This window comes from Portunus trituberculatus, chromosome 1, assembly GCF_017591435.1.
Source record: "Portunus trituberculatus isolate SZX2019 chromosome 1, ASM1759143v1, whole genome shotgun sequence".
NCBI lineage: Eukaryota > Metazoa > Arthropoda > Malacostraca > Decapoda > Portunidae > Portunus > Portunus trituberculatus.
Window position 1 is genome coordinate 6,292,748 of NC_059255.1, and position 5,995 is coordinate 6,298,742.

The 5,995-nt window shown below is 34.2% G+C and overlaps 1 protein-coding gene across 1 annotated transcript in view; it reads right to left on the bottom strand.

The window, feature by feature from the left end:
• LOC123520797 (trithorax group protein osa-like) overlaps window positions 1-709 on the bottom strand; it is a 25,563-nt gene extending 24,854 nt beyond the window's left edge. Inside the window, 1 exon segment of the mRNA XM_045283445.1 lies at window positions 583-709. The gene's annotated coding sequence lies outside the window, so the exon portion shown is untranslated.
• Window positions 710-5,995: the final 5,286 nt, after the last annotated feature.

A 5,995-nucleotide genomic window follows, 5' to 3' on the forward strand; every position in this document is an offset into this window, starting at 1 on the left:
ACGGAAACAAGCTGATGATGATGATGATGGTAATTTCTGGGAAGGACCACCATAAAATTTCAAGAACCGAGAGCACACGCGCACGCACATACACACACACACACAGACACGCACGCACACACACACACACACACACGAATGAGAGAGAGAGAGAGAGAGAGAGAGAGAGAGAGAGAGAGAGAGAGAGAGAGAGAGAGAGAATATTCCCCTACATAACCCTACATACACACACACGTACACACACGCACCTACATACACACACACACACCGGCCGGTTCAAAGTGTACATGCAGACAGACACGCACATAGAAAATACGCACACACACGCACACAGGTCCAAACTACCCACAAACCCTTGCACAAGCCACAAAAACAACAACAAGTGAGAGAAAACAAGGAAAATAACAACAATTCCTTAATATTTACACACACAGCTAGATCGCCATTAAAGTATCGTATAGTCAATATTTTTGTCTTTCATTTCCCCTTATTTTCCCTTATTTCCCCTTGACCCACGCCCTCACCAGCCTACCCACGTGTGCCCCCATCCTTGTAGAGTATCCCCAGCGCCTCCACACTCACCAAAATTGTCCATGTCGGGTAAAATAAGGTGAAATAACAGGCTCTATCCACTGCGCGCGCCCTCCCTCACTGCTATGAAGCTTAAACTCGCCACGCGCTCTGCTACCTCTTCCAAAAACTGCCAAACTCTACCCCCTCTCCTCTCCCCGCTCTCCCTACCTCTCCCACCCGCGATTTTCTAGTGTTTTAACCGCTATTTGATTGTCTCCGTGCCTTATATTGGGTCTAGAATGAATAATTTGTTAATATGACGAGTTTTGTCTATAATCATCCTATATTTTCTCTATTTTTCCATCTTGCAGCCCTCTCTACCTCCCCAACCAGCGATTTTCTAGTGTTTTAACCGCTATTTGATTGTCTCCGTGCCTTATATTGGGTCTAGAATGAATAATTTGTTAATATGACGAGTTTTGTCTATAATCATCCTATATTTTCTCTATTTTTCCATCTTGCAGCCCTCTCTACCTCCCCCACCCGCGATTTTCTAGTGTTTTAACCGATATTTGATTGTCTCCCTGCCTTATATTGGGTTTAGAATGAATAATTTGTTAATATGACGAGTTTTGTCTATAACCTTCCTATATTTTCTCTATTTTTCCATCTTGCAGCCCTCTCTACCTCCCCCACCAGCGATTTTCTAGTGTTTTAACCGATATTTGATTGTCTCCCTGCCTTATATTGGGTTTAGAATGAATAATTTGTTAATATGACGAGTTTTGTCTATAACCTTCCTTCATTTTCTCTATTTTTCCATCTTGCAGCCCTCTCTACCTCTCCCACCCGCGATTTTCTAGTGTTTTAACCGCTATTTGATTGTCTCCCTGCCTTATATTGGGTTTAGAATGCTTAGTTTGGTTAATTTAATGAGTTTTTTGTCTAGCGTCTATCAAAAAATGTTTCTATCTATCTCTAGTCAAGCTTTCTCATATTTCCTCCTCTTCCAGTTAGCATTTTTCGTTGTTTTAGTCTTTAGTTTGGTATTTTCGTGGTTTATAGAAGGTATTTTGCCTGTGGTTTGCTTATATTAGACCGTTTTCATCTCCTTCTCTCTCTTTCTCTCTCTTTTTCCCTCTCTCTCTTCGTTATATCTCCCTCTTCTATATCTTTTTCTATCTCTCTATTTCTTTCTCTTCGTTATATCTCCTGTCTCTTTCTCTCTATTTTTCTATCTTTCTCTCTCTTTCTTCTTTATATCTCTCTCTTCTATCTCTTTGTCTCTCTTTTTTCTATCTTTCTATCTCTCTATTTTTGTCTACGTTGGTTTAAAATACGTTTTGTTTGTTCATATATGCAATAGAAATCTTGTTAACTCTTATTCTTTCCATTATTTTCTTATTTTCTTTCTCTTTTTCCAGTTTTATCATTAGTTTTGTCTATTTCCACTGTCTACTTTGGTTTAATTTCGCCTTTCCAGTATTTATCATTTTTTTTTCCTTCTCCAGCTATTGATACCTTTCCAAACCACAATATTTCAGCTTTTTATTTCTCTTTTAGCGATTTCATGTTCTAGAAATGGTTTAAAATGTGTTTTTTTTATAATATTTTACTTATTTCTCCTTATTTCTTTCTATTCGTCTCTTTCTCTATCTTCTATCTCTCTCTCTCTCTCCATCTTTCCTTAAATTGGTTTGAAATACGTGTTTTTTTTTTTTTTTTGCTTATTCTTATTTCTCTTTATTTATCTCTGTTTGTCTATTTCTCTGTCTTTTATCTCCTTCCATCTCTCCTAGACACGATTTTCTTTTATTTTACTTTTAGTTTGATTATTCTATGGTTTAAAATGGGTTGGAAATACGTGTTTTTTTCTGTTTTTTTGTTTGTTTGCTTATACTAGCCTGTTCATCTCTTATCTCTTCTTATCTCTTTTCTATTTCGTCTATTTCTCTCTCTTCCACCTCTCTCCATCTCTCCTAAACACGATTTTATTATGTTTTATTTCTAGTTTGGTTTAAAAATACGTGTTTTTTGTGTTTATATTACACTATTTATCTCTTAATCTCCTTATTTCTATCTTTTTCGTCTATTTCTCTCTCTCTATCTCTCCTATCTCTCTCTCTCCATCTCTCCTACTAATTTATCATGTTTTCACCTAAAGATTGATTACCTCCATCTACTGTAGTAAATTGAAATGGCGTAATTATTAGATAACACAGAATTATTATTAGATTTCGGAGTGCCGTGGTGCAGTGGGGCTCCGAGGCGTCTCCGAGCGCACGGGGTCGAATCCTGGCCACGGTAGCAGTGTAGGTAGGGCTTCCTCACTCAGGGCAATGGTTTCCTAGCGGGTGGGCTTTGAGATAGAAGGTGCCATAAAAAGTATCAAATTTAGTTCAGGAATTCTCGTGAAAAACCCCACATGTTAGAAATTTAAAAAGAAAAAAGGGAAAAAAAACACGCAGAAACTCATGTTGGGGTTAAAATAGTGAAGACTGTGGCCATTAATCTTCTGCCCTCCATAGACCCTTCCTAATGTCAATAAAATGGTCTAATGGTACACAATTCTCAAGGTAAAAGTGTGTCCCAGTACTGAAGGGGTTAAAATAGTGAAGACTGTGGCCATTAATCTTCTGCCCTCCATAGACCCTTCCTAATGTCAATAAAATGGTCTAATGGTACACAAATCTCAAGGTAAAAGTGTGTCCCAGTACTGAAGGGGTTAAAATAGTGAAGACTGTGGCCATTAATCTTCTGCCCTCCATAGACCCTTCCTAATGTCAATAAAATGGTCTAATGGTACACAATTCTCAAGGTAAAAGTGTGTCCCAGTACTGAAGGGGTTAAAATAGTGAAGACTGTGGCCATTAATCTTCTGCCCTCCATAGACCCTTCCTAATGTCAATAAAATGGTCTAATGGTACACAAATCTCAAGGTAAAAATGTGTCCCAGTACTGAAGGGGTTAAAATAGTGAAGACTGTGGCCATTAATCTTCTGCCCTCCATAGACCCTTCCTAATGTCAATAAAATGGTCTAATGGTACACAAATCTCAAGGTAAAAATGTGTCCCAGTACTGAAGGGGTTAAAATAGTGAAGACTGTGGCCATTAATCTTCTGCCCTCCATAGACCCTTCCTAATGTCAATAAAATGGTCTAATGGTACACAAATCTCAAGGTAAAAATGTGTCCAAAATATGCATTTTTCTCTTTTCCTTCTCCATTTTGCTAATTTCTCTATTTCTTATCTCTATCTCTGTCTTTTGTTATCTCTGGCATAGAATTTGATTTTTCTTCTATTATTATTATTATTATTATTATTATTATTATTATCATTATCATCATCTCATTTCCTTCTTCATTTTTCTCATTTCTCTATTTCTTATCTCTTTCTCTCTCTGTTTTCTTTACATCAGCCACGAATATTTTGCTTTCAATACCTACACTAATAAAAAAAATGTCTGTAATATTATTTTCGTCCATATTTTGATTATTTCATGTCGTCTCTTGTGTTCAAAATAGTTACAACACTCATTTACTTCACCATCACTCGGTATACACCTTTGAAATGTCTATAATATCAATTTTCAACGCGATTTCTACTGTTTTAATGGCTTATTTGATTTAGAATAGCTATAATATTAGTTTTAGTGTTTTTATAATGTCTGTTGAGTTTAAATTACGGAAAACTCTCTTAAAACAATTATATACTTCAATAATTCCGCTTTTTTTCTATTCTTATATATATTTTGATTATTTTCCTCTTCATCCTTCCTTCCATGGCTCATTTCTCGTATTTTCTCATTTTTTCTTCCTTTTTTCATTATTTTCGTGTCTTTTGTAGGTTGAGAATGTTTAAAATTTTGTGTTTTACATCGGAAATATTTGTTTATGAAAGCTTTGTAATAATTAAAGGCATTTATTTTGATTTTCTTTGTTTTTTGTTCATTTCTTCGTTTTTTTTTTTTTGTTACAGTTATTCCTTTTTTTCTTTTATTTTCATTCCTTTCTTGTTTCTGTTTTATTTTTTTTTTTTCTCGTTTTTCTTCATTTTTTTTTTTTTTTTTTGCTAGTTCTTCCTTTTCTCTTTCTTGTTTTATTATTTTCTTTGTCATTTTTTTTTTTTTCCTATTTCTCTTTTCTATCTTGTTCCTTTTTTTTCTTTTTTTTCTCTTTTCTTTATTTCTTTTATCAGATCTTCCTTTTCTTTTTTTTCTTTTTCTCTTTCGTTGTCATTTTCTTTTTTTTTTTCCTCTTTATTCTCTTTTCTTTGTCATTTTCTCGTTCTTTCTACGTCTCTGTTTCCTTCTTGCTCTTTTCTTTCTTTCTTTCTTTTTCTTTTCATTTATTTTCTCTCTCTCTCTCTCTCTCTCTCTCTCTCTCTCTCTCTCTCTCTCTCTCTCTCTCTCTCTCTCTCTCTCTCTCTCTCTCTCTCTCTCTCTCTCTCTCTCTATTTTTTCTATTTTCTTTCTATCTCTTTTTCTTTCTCGCTTTGTCTCTCTATCCCTCCATCTCTTTTCTTTCTTTCTCTCTCTCTCTCTTTCATTCTATCACTCATTCTATCTCTTTTCTCTCTCTCTCTATCTCTCTCTCTATCTCTCTTTTTTCTCTCTCTGTCTCTCTTTATCATCAATTGAGCTTCTTTTATTAATTAAGTTCAATATTTCATCATTCAAATCTGTCATGGCTTCAAAAACTATTAATTCTCAACATATACTTAAAAAATATACTTTGAGGTTAATTTCTCCTTATTTTCTGCCTTTCCTGGCTTATTTATGGCATTTTAATCTGTTTCTCTTATTTATTATCATTATTTCTTTATTTCTTATCTTATTTATCAAGTTATCAGTACGTTAATTAAGATGTCTGTTTGTCTGTATGTCCCTATTTTTGGCTTATTTATGTTATTTTATCTTGTTTTTTGCTACTTATTATCATTATTTATTCATTTTTATCTTATTTATCAAGTTATCAGTACGTTAAGGTGTCTGTATGTCCTATTTTTGGCTTATTTTGGGGTATTTTATCTTGTTTTTCTTATTTATTGTCATTATTTCTTCATTTTTATTTTATTTATTCATTTATAAATACGATTTGTCTTATTATAAGGTGTCTGTCTGTCTGTATGTATGTCTGTCCGTCTGTCTGTGTGTCTGTCTCCTCTATATATTTCATTTATTCATCTATTTCACTCCCCTTTTCCTATTTATTGTTATTATTTCTTTGTTTTTATTTTATTTATTTATTTATAAGTACTGTGTGTGTTAAGGTGTCTGTCTGTCTGTATGTCTGTCTTTATATATTAATTTATTCATCTATTTCTCCTCCCAAGTCAATTTTGTCGACATTGTTCGTTCCTTTAGGTTATCTTCATTATTATTTATTATTTATATTTCCCATTATTTCCAGTGTAGTCTGTTTATTTCCCTCCATCGCTGTATTTCCCACTTCGCATGTCACGCCGCCAGTTACGCCATGT